Here is a 12,031-nt window from a genome sequence, read left to right on the forward strand (position 1 = left end):
GATGCTATATAATGTTGTGCTCAGCAATAAAAACTCAGGGAAAAGAGGAGGAAGGAGGGATATTTGTGGTTATGATGTTTGTTTTCCCAAGCAATCATTAACCTGCTGAGTCCCTGCTTTCCAGCCAACAGCTGGACATCTGCTTCCCAATGGGAAGTAGTGAATGAGTTTCTCTTTTTGTTTTGCTTGTGGGCACAGTTTTGCTTCACATGTTAAACTGTCTTTATGTCAAACCATGAGTTTTTATCTTGTGCTCTTCCAATTTACCCACTCATCCTACTGGATGAGGAGTGGGCAAGTGAGTGAGTGGTGCCTAGCTGCTGACTATGGTAAACCCAACACAGTGTGCTTGCTTATTTATCTATTTATTTAATTATGTATTCACATCACTAATTTAATGTTAATATTTATAGTAAACATATTAATTAACTAATTAATAATGAAATCATTTATAGAGTAGAAGAATGTACCCACTTTTGGAAATGTGTTAAACTTGGAGGACTTCAAACAGTTTTAAAGAGCTTTTCAACTGGGAGAATTAGAACAGCAACCAGATGATCCAAAGTTTTCTTCAAAGCCTGTAAAGAAACTTGCTGGACATGAACCTATGTCTTCTGAAAAACAGGATAGAGAGCAATTGACTCTCCTCAGCCATAGTTCAACAAACATGAAAGACATCACTTGGTATTATCTATATGAAAGCAGATAAACACCGTCAGTGTCAACTAGGACCACTTTTCCATTATAAAACAGAAAAGATACTATGGGATACCTAAATCTGACCAGATCAGGGCAAATTAGTCTCAAAAGAGCAAGTATGATGATAGTGTGGATTTTTCATATATTGAAGATGATATGAAGATGGTTTTCCTTGAAGCCGAGAAAGTCGGGGTTATTTTGCCTAGAGAAAGAAGGCTCCAGGGAGATCTCATTGCAGCCTTCCAGTACCTAAAAGGGGCCTACAAGAAAGATGGGGTGAGAGTCTATCAGGGAGTGTAGTAATGGGACAAGGGGGTAATGGTTTTAAATTAAAGAAAGGTAGCTTTAGCTTAGACATTAGGAAGAAATTCTTCACTCAGAGGGTGATGAGGCACTGGAACAGGTTGCCCAGAAAAGTTGTGGATGCCCTCAAAGTGTTCAAGGCCTGGTTGGATGGGGCTTTGAGCAACCTGGTTTAGTGGAAGGTGTTGGTGCCCATGGCAGGGTTGTTGGAACTAGATGATCTTAAAGGTCCCTTCCAATCCAAACCAGTCAATGATTCTGTGATTCTATAATCCTTCTCACTGTCTAGCACAGTTTTATGGGTTGCCTTTGAGGAGAACTGAAAGAGGTAGTTCCCTAGATATCTGTCTGTGAAGCCTTCTTCACATCATTAATCTGGCATACTTTTAGGGAGGAATTTTGAGTTTGCCTGTTTAGAACTATTTACTAGTTTTCAGGTGGTTTTGCATCACAAGCAAACTGGATATAAAAGGTCTGACTAGCTATTTGAAGTATTCCATCCTGATTATCATGCCTAATTCAAGGCATTATCAGCAGTTTCAACAATAGTAAGATATCATTAAAGCTCTGAGCAGCTGTTACATTATTTCTTTTTTTTTTTTTTTTTTTTTTAATTTGCTTGTTTTGTTTTGTTTTGATTTTGTTTTACTGTAGGGAATAGTATGAACACCAGCAACAGAACTGTTTTAACATCATATATAGAGACTGTACACAACCTAGATTCTCAGAGAAGAGAAGAAATTGCTATGTCGTGGTACACAGATACCAGAGTACACAAGTAATCGCTACCTAAATAAAATGTGATTTTGCAAATAATCAAAGGAAAAAAAAATCAAATAAAAAGTCACTATTAGTTGCTGCTAAACTGGAAAAGATGCTATTAAACTGGATAATCTAATTAAATAATAACAGCTGCAATAAAGAATCAGTAACAATTCTGATGACACTACTTACCTTTTTCCTAAGCTTTCTTAGTCATAAATTATTTTGACTCATTTCACAGTCATCAAGAAAGGCAGACTGTCTTTCTGGGAACCTTCTAATATGAAGGCTTATTTTATTTTGATATCTGTGAATTACTCAAATATTTTAAGTTCAGGAAAGAAAGTTACTTTCTCTATAGAAAATGTTTATCACAAAAATAATTATCACAGTTTTATTTTCTGTTATACGACCATTGAATGGGAAAATCTTAATACTCCTGATGCATTTTTTCCTCAACATTCAGATGAATAAAGCAAGGAGTACATCTGCATGCATTAGGATTTGAATACTTCAACAGACACATACTATTAATGCTAGGGCTATAACTTTTGGAGCTGTTCAGAGCTTTACTGATTCATTAGCTGATGCGACTATCAAACATCTTAAGTTCTTTCTGCTCATTTAACTGGTAAAAAGTTTCTGGATAGTATTATACAACAACGAACATTTCAAGAAAAAAAAAAAACTGATCCTTAGGAGGCAACACAGAATACTCTTCCCCTCTTTTCTGTGTGTGGTTGTCTGGATAGCTGAGATGACATTTGCAAAATTTTTGGCTCTCAACCTCATACTGAACATCACGCAGCACAGCAAGCAGTGGAGTTCAGATTTAGTTAGTAGTGCTTTTTGTTCTAGTCTAAATGATTGGCTCCATTCTATGTTTTGAGTACGGTCTTTATACACATAGGAAGAAAACCTTTTTTCCTACATTCTTTTTCACAAATGTTGATTATCCAAGTCAGTGATTTTCTGATAGATCAGGACTGAGATGAATATTGTGTGTGTTCTCCCTCCTTGGGCTGTGCAACAAGATATTATAATACTTTACTATAAAATTTCTCATCACAAAGTAGTTCTTTCAGAAACTCTACAAAAGTATCCCAGCAGTGATTTGGTGATTTTATGTGTTATCAGTCATTTGTACAACAAATGACTTTTCAAAACATTTTAGTTATCAGTTCCTTTAGTATCAGTTAAAAATAAGCTAGTTAAAAATAAGCTTTGGAAAAGTTTATGAACAATTAATCTGATCATCAAATAAGATTCCTGAGCAAATATAATTTGTCATTACAATCTTAGGTATCTGTGTACTTTATGTTATGTATATATGTTGCAAAAACATATGCCTAAAATATGATCACAAAGATAAAATTTTTTAAAAAATGCCCAAATAATATTTGTTGGGTTATAAGTGTTTACACTTTCGATCACATAGGTTCCTAAATGTGCTCTAGGCAATGCAATTTCATTTTCCATTTAAAAACAACACCCCATTTAGTACCATATTTACACAATTAGTTTTTTTGCTGGATATTATTCCTTGATACTGTTTAAATTTTTTTTTTCTGAATTTAAATATTTAAATGTCCCATTTTTTATGATTTAATATATTTTTTTTAATGGATTTGAAAAGCCAGTTTAAAATGACAGCTTCATTTGTCATGCTTGGTGCATTTCTCTCATTAATATAAGGAGGTAAGGAAATATCTATATTGTTTCAATGATAATAAAGCTGATATGATTTTTTTGCATTAAGTTTTGCTCCTTCTCTACTTTTTTTTTTTTTTTTTTTTTCCTATACTGATCCAATTCAGGGTATTTCTGAAGAGATTTGTAATGGTAACCAGTAATTTTAAGACACATAAAAGGTTATCACATTTAGGGAGTATTCCTTTTTTTTTTTTTTTTTTTTTTCTTTTTTTCCTGAGAAGAGCCTTCCCTTCCTTGTCCACACAGCACTTTCCCAAAACTGTAATAAACAGCCTATTGTGAGGAATATTCTGTCACATTCACTGTTTGTCATCTACACAGCTGAGGTAATGCATGAAAGGCTATTTATTCTTCAGAGAATATACATTTGGATTCCAGTTTTGAGTTTGCTTCATGTTAGATGATATCGACATATTTAAAATATTATATGTGATTTCTCCCTATACCCACTGAAATAAATGGAAGAACAAAAATCTTTTTTTTTTTTTTTTTTTTTTTTTTTTTTTTTTTTTTTTTATGCACTGGGGAATGGAAATTGCTTTCAGCTTACTTCAAGGGTGGAAAAAAAATGTTCATCGTTTGTATCTGTTCATAAATAGGGAAGTAATAATTAATTTATTCAGAATGAAATGCAACTTTTCTTCAAGTAACTGGAGATGGGAATTTCTGTGGATTACAACATTTCATTTTCGCAGATAAATACAGTTTTAAATATCCAGCTTTTAAAAGCTGATCAGAAGTTACAACCTACCTGCTGAGCTGTCAAGAATCACAACATAGCTGCTGTTAGGCTTGTTCTGCTGTTAGGTAGAATTCATTAAAAAGGTTTTATGACTGAATTGTTGTGGTGAGCTAACAGCACATACATAGTTATGATAGCTTTGTCACCAGGAAATAACTTAAGGCTGCTGTAACTTTGATTGTTTTACATTACGTTCCCATATTCTTACACTATCAGTACTGTAATTATTTTCTGTCTCTTTTTCTTCATATCCAATAAAACTATTACTTCAAATGATTTCTGGTGCTAACACATGATATTTCACCAAAACAATAAGACACTCATCTTGATGCCTGTTGCCTCTGCATAAATTATTTCAGTTGAATGACATTAGGAAACTAAGGTATATATGTGGTGGTTTTACCCAGCTTGGCAGCTGAACTACACAAACTGCTCTGTCACTCCCTCTTCTCAGAGAGAAAGGGGGGGAGAAAATATGATGCGAAGGGCTCAAGGGCTGATATAAGGACAGGGAGATCACTCAAAAATTATCATCATGGGCAAAACTGACTCAGCATAGGCAGATTAATAAAATTTATTACCTATTACTAACAAGCAAAAGCAGTGAGAAACAAACAAACCAACTAGAAACACCTCCCCCACATTCATTTATGTCCTCTCCCTAAGTGGCACAGGGGAACAGGGAATAGGGGCTGCGGTAAGTCCCTAACACTTTGTCTCCACCGTTCCTTCGTGGTCACTTTGCCCCTGCACCAGAATGGGGTCCTCCCCACTGGATGCCGTCCTTCCAAAGCTGATCGTACATGGGCTTCCCACAAGCAGCAGCTCTTTAAGAACTGCTCCAAATATAGGTCTGTACCATGGGGTCCATCCATCAGTAGTACACTGCTCCAACATAGGTCACCTACAGGTGGCAGCTCCCCCCATATCCCCTGCTCCTGTGTGGGCTCCTCTCCAAGGCCGCAACTGCAGCCCAGGGCCTGGTCCAGCAGGGGTTCTTCACAGGCCACATCCTCTTTCAGTCCAGAATCACCTGCTCCACTGTGGGTGCCTCCACAGGCTGCAGTGTGGAAATCTGCTCCACCGTGATACACCATGGGCTGCAGAAGGACAGCCTGTTCCACCATGGGCCTTTCCACAGGTTGCAGAACTCCTGCTCTGGCACCTGGAGCACCTCCTCTCCCTCCGTCTTGCACTGACCTTGGTGTCTGTGAGGCTGTTTCTCACTCCTCTCTCTCTCAGCTGCTGTTATGCAGCAGGTTTTTTGTTTTTGTTTTTGTTTTTGTTTTCTCCCTTTCTTAAATATGCGCTCACAGAGGCACAAACAACATCGATTACTGGCTTGGTTCTGGTCAGTGGCAAGTCCCTTTGAAGCCTGCTGAAACTGGCCCTAGTGCTAGAAGAAAAGGAGAGATATAGACATAGAGATATCAAGTCCAGGGGGCTGGAGGCATGTGGACATGACTGAAATATCCCCCTTAGTGACATTGCATTTTTAGGCTTGCTTAAAGTGCTTGTGAAACCATGGTCATTAAATAATCATAACAATTACTGTAGATATAAACATTTAAATTCTACGTACATGTCTCAGCAATAAGAATAATCTGATTTATCCAAATTTGTCAAAAGCCTTGGAATAAACTTCAAGGTTTCTCATAATTTTACTCTATTGCTTGCAAACAGCAGGTATTCAGCCAAAGCAGTTTTCAGACCCCATCAATCCACTGCTGTGAAATCCAGATGTTCTCCACATTCAGGTGAGCCCTTCTAATTTCAGAGAGTGTTAGCTATTCTTCAGTGAAGGGATGCAAAAGAGGAGTGGGAATCTCTTTTTTCCTTTTAGATATTTCCATGAAGCTGACAACAGTTAACAGATGCAAAATATTCTATATTCTTCACCCCTGTGAATGACTACTTTGAATAAAGAACAGGTCATCATGGTGTCCATATCACTGTCTTTTGTGTCTTTCAGCAAGCAAAGGATGTAAGGCTGACAGCACAAGTAATTGGAGGAGTCAACTCCCTGGTACTTGGCTCCCTTCAATTGCTGTCAGCCAAAACCCAGTTATTTGCTGAAGAAGAAAGAGAACCTAAGAATAAACAGGCATAGAAGCAAAGAGGACTTTGGCAGGAAGGAGGGCAATTGCCTAATGTCATTTAGGAATTTAGGCTTAAGAAAGTGTGCTCATGCTGAATGGAATATGTTTTTATTGTTTATGAAAAGACTGGAAAGAGATATTTTCCTCACTGTAGGAATAGAAAAGTTGTAAAATTTATATTCAACTAGTAATGTAACTGAAAAAGGGTAGGATGCCTCAATCTGACACTATGATGTACAGCATTCCCTATATCTGATATATTCTAATTAAAAAGTGAAAACATTCTCACATTTGAGAACAAGTAGAGTAATATTGTTGTAGTTTAAACTGTAACAGTATAACTGAATGCTATGTGGAAGCTTTTGCAGTACCTGTATATCTAGCAAAATTGTGGCAGATCAACTGAATATCTGCAGGTGAAGAATCTAGGAAATTAATACTTGAGAAAATCAAACTTCTAGAAGATTAGATTCAGTTCATTAATTTTCAAGCTTTGTCCCCACTTCACAATATATTACACCTGAGTATAAACCTTATTAGATCATTCCCAGGAGGTGTAGAAGTATCATTATCCCTATTTTAAAGAAAATAATAGATATTTACAGATAAGATCTGTTAAGAAGTTTGTGGTAAAGTTTAGGTGAGAAGCAATATCTGCAGTGTTATACCATAGTACATAGTCCCATTAGATTTGTTTTCAATCTTCCTTATTTAAAACAATCAAACAAACAAACAAAAAATGTTTTGTCTGCATGATATCATCTGCAGAGCAAGACTGCTATTGTTGACTCAGTTCTGCAAAAGCACAGATGAAATTAAATCAGGGCAAATAGAGGGAATACATTACAGAAACTAAATGTAATGCAAAGTGAAAATGATGTTGGGATCATTTTTTGACAATACATTAAAAATAACTTAGAAATGTAACCACATAAAAGAATAAAACCTCAACTCTATTACAAATATTTAAAACACATAATGATATAGGATATGACTTCCAGAAGACGATATACAAAATACCTCTAAAAATATCTCTAAATATGAATCTGGGATTATTTTTTTTCCTAAATCCTTTCAACTTTTTAGGTGTTTTTGTTTGTTTGTTTTCTTGTTGGCTCTTTTTTTTTTTTTTTGGTAGCACCCCTCTAAACATCCCACTGTTTGTTGATATCTTTTCAGTGCTCAGGTATCCAGAACTTTATTTAATATTCCATTTGAGCTTGCACCAAAGCCAGACAGAACCAGACAATTAGTTTTGTTGTTGTTGTTGTTTGTTTGTTTGTTTGTTTGTTTTTTCCACCATGACAAGGCACATATCAGAATTGTTGTGGAATTTTATAAGCTATAGTACACTGCAAACAGGTCCAATTTATGCCCTGCTCTCTTCCTTCAATCTGTTTAAACACTATTGCTCTGTTACCTTGCATCTGTCCATTATTAAATCTTTAGTTGTTTTCTGTCTTTATTCCCAGACTGTCTTCCTGTGCCTTTATTTGTGGTATCTACAGCTTATTCAGCATAGAGTTCACCAATTAGAATTGTTTGAAAGCATTAGCAATATTAACATTACTTTCTCTGACAGATTACTAAAAATAAATAAATAAAATCAGCCAAGAAATCACGACCTCTGCAGTTCCCCCTGGGTCTTTTCTTCATTTCAGTATGATGTCATTTATCATAATCTTTTTTGGCAGATCAGCACTTCCCCTTCACAGCAGACCAGGATATGGATATAACTGATTCCTTCCTGCTCTGTGTTGCCTACTACCTCTACTTAATGTTAAGCAGCTATTTTTCTGCCAAGGGACTTTTCTTTCTTCATGAAGTCTTATTGGCCGTGAATATCCTGGTCATGTGGTATGTGCTTTCTACCTAAATGGCTCCTGAATCAGTAGGAATTTCCATACATACTTCTGAAGAATATTGCTAGTTGGCACTTTTACCTAGGTTAGTTCATTGCTTAACTACATCAAGAGAAACTTTCTTTACTCAATTTTCCTACTAGAAGCACAGCTCATACTTGGAGTCAACAGCAACGATATATTCTATCTCAACTTGCAGAAGAAATATAAACATTCTTCCCTAAAGAGAGTGAAATGATGTCTTCGAAGAAAAAGGAAGGTATAGTGTAAACAGCTAGATGAGTTTCAGGAGCTCTTGGGAAATACTGACCTTAAGAACTGGTATTGCAGCTGGAGTCAGTGGATGAGGGCATACCATAAACATGCTGAGAAGGGACTGCTAACATCCTCACCAGAAGCAAAAACTTCCTCCAACTGTGAGAGTCATCGCATGACAATGGATGGCAACATCCCAGGCCAAAATTTGAAAACCAACAATTGAGAGTTACTTTATGACTGCTAATGGCAGTCCACAGTCAGAATAAATACTTCAAGAGAGACCTCTTAGCTCACACTTTACAAAGTAGTGATGAATATGTTTGCATTAATTGCTGTGTTATAGCCTAAGAATAAGACAGATGCCTTGCCTTTGGAGTTCCTTTCTTAGCACACACAAGCTAGGAGCTACTAAACCACATTACCTAGAAGAATGAAAGGTGTCTTCACAGAATCACAGAATTGTAGGTGTTGGAAGGGACCTCAAGAGATCATCTGGTCCAACCCCCCTGCCAAAGCAGGTTCCATAGAGCAGGTCGCCCAGGTAGGCGTCCAGACAGGCCTTGAATATCTCCAGAGGAGACTCAACAACTTCCCTGGGCAGCCTGTTCCAGTGCTCCATCACCCTCACCATGAAGAAGTTCTCATGTTGGTGTGGAACTACTTCCTGTGCTCCATTTTTTGACCATCACCCCTTGTCCCGTCCCCACAAACCACTGTAAAGAGGTTGGCCAAATCCTTCTGTATCCCACACTTAAGATATTTGTAAACCTTTATAATATCCCCTCTCAGTCTTCTCTTCTCAAGGCTGAAGAGACACAGGTCTTTCAGTCTTTCCTCATAGAGAAGATGCTCCAGGCCCTGTATCATCTTAATACATTTCACATTTGTCTTAATATATTTTACCTTTCATAATATCTAAATATCATATTACCAATCATAATATCTAAATGGCTACAGAGAACTAATTTTTGTGAGTCAGGAGTTCAACAGTGACGTGTTTTCTGAAGAATTCTCTGTTTAAGAAGCCCAATTTTTGTAATTGTCTTATTTGAAGATGAATAGCTGCCTTAAATATAACCTAAATAACCTTATCTACTAGACATTTTACAGATATTTTCTAAAGGATGAAGGATGACACAATAATTAAACTGTAAAACAACTGTCACTAAGCTGTTTTTGAAGAGCACTGGATGTGTGAGACAAAAACCCAACTTTAGTGTGAAACTTAACATAGCAAACAGTATCTCTGACTTTTAATAAAGTGTTCATTTGCTTGGAACTTTATTCTTATAGATTTAAAAAAAATGTTATTTTGTTTAGTGATTTCAAGAGAAATGACAATTTTAGATATATTTTATTTGATATAATCTACATATAAACAAAGAAATTTTCTTATGCTCTGTCCACTGAAGCTCAACACATCAGTAATTTGGGTGCTGTTTTATAACTCCAGATGAGTTATTAAAAGTTAATTAAAAAAAAATCCAGTACTAAGCTATAAGGACTGATTCTTTCTTCATAATCCAGCAAAGACATGGATAACTTTAGTGGGAATGGGACTTTCTGTTACGCCAAAAATCCTGCTTGCCTGGTCAGGTACAGGTTGCTAATATTCCTACAATTCAGTAATTTGTTACTGAATTATGTGGAGCGGAGGGAGAATACAGAGGTGCAGCAATTCATTCACACAATAGGATTATGGAGAGGGGTGAATGTGTGTGGTTGATTTTATATACCTACATTTAAAATCTGATGTCTTTTTATTATAGAATCATGGAATCATAGAATGGTTTGGGTTGGAAGAACCTTGCACTTGGTCTTGTTGAATTTCATGAGGTTTGCATGGGATCAGCTCTCAAGCCTGTCAAGGTAACTCCAGATGGCATCCCTTCCCTCCTGTGTGTCAACTTCACCACTCAGCTTAGTGTCTTCATAGAATCACAGAATCATTAAGGTTGGAAAAGACCTCCAAGATCATCTGATTCAACCATCCACCTACCACCAATATCACCCACTAAACCATGTTTCTAAGCACCACGTCCAACCTTTCCTTAAACACCCCCAGGGATGGTGACTCCACCACCTCCCTGGGCAACCTGTTCCAATGCCTAACCACTCTTTCTAGAAGAAATGTCTCCTAATTTCTAACCTAAACCTCCCATGGTGAAACTTGAGGCTATTCCCTCTAGTCCTGTTGATAGTTATCCGTGAGAAGAGGCTGACCCCAAGCTCCCCACCACTTCTTTTCAGGTAGCTGTAGAGAGCAATAAGGTCTCCCCTGAGTCTCCTCCTCTCCAGACTAAACAACCCCAGTTCCCTTAGCCGCTCCTCATAGGACTTGTGTTCCAGACCCTTCACTGGCTTCATAGCCCTTCTCTGGACATGCTCAATGGCCTCTATGTCATTCTTGTAGTAAGGGGCCCAAAACTGAACACAGTGCTCGAGGTGAGGCCTCACCAGAGCTGAGTACAAGGGGACGATCACCTCCCTGGTCCTGCTGGCTACACTATTCCTCATACAAGCCAGGATGCCAGTGGCCTTCTTGGCCACCTGGGCACACTGCTGGCTCGTGTTCAGGCAAGCATCAACCAACACCTCCGGATCCTTTTCCTCTGCACAACTTTTGAACCACTCTGCCCCAAGCCTGTACCATCACATGGGGTTGTGGTGGCCGAAGTGCAGGACTCAGCACTTAGCCATGTTGAAACTCATCCCATTGGCCTCTGCCCATAAATCCAACCTGTCTAGACCCCTCTGCAGGGCCTTTCTACCCTCTGAGAGACTGACACGTCCCCCCCAACTTGGTGTTGTCTGCCAATTCACTGAGGGTGCATTTGATTCCCTCATCCAAATCATCAATAAAGTTATTAAAGGCCCCAACACCAACCCCTGGGGAACATCACTAGTGACCAGTCACCATCTGGATTTAACTCCATTCACCACCACTCTCTGGGCCCAGCTGTCCAGCCAGTTTTTAACCCAGCAAAGAGTGTACCTGTCCAAGCCACGGGCTGCCAGCTTCTCCAGGAGAATACCGTGGGAGACTGTGTCAAAGGCTTTGCTGAAGTCTAAGTAGACTATGTCAACAGCCATTCCCTCATCCACCAGGCAGGTTACCTGGTCATAAAAGGAGATGAGGTGGTCAGGCAGGACCTGCCTTTCATGAACCCCTGCTGCTTGAGTCTGATCCTCTGATTGTCTTGCACATGCTGTGTGATTGCATTCAAGATGGTCCGTTCCATAAACTTCCCTGGCACCGAGGTCAGGCTGACAGGTCTGTAGTTCCCCACATCTTTCTTTAAGCCCTTTCTTACAGATTGGTGTCATATCAGCGAGTCTCCAGCCATCTGGGACCTCTACGGTTGACCATGACTGCTGATAGATGATGGAAAGCGGCTCGACAGTCACATCTGCCAGCTCCCTCAACACCCTTGGGTAGATCCCATCTGGCCCCATGTTAACTTTTTTCAACAAGTTCTTAATTTTATAACATTAATAAATTGAAAACAGTTTGAAAATATCAGCTCAAATTCCGTATTACTACACTAGGAAATCTCCTAGAGCTTAAAAAGACAGAATTTTAAAGATTGCAT

Source organism: Cygnus olor, chromosome 1 (genome assembly GCF_009769625.2).
Source record: "Cygnus olor isolate bCygOlo1 chromosome 1, bCygOlo1.pri.v2, whole genome shotgun sequence".
Lineage (NCBI taxonomy): Eukaryota > Metazoa > Chordata > Aves > Anseriformes > Anatidae > Cygnus > Cygnus olor.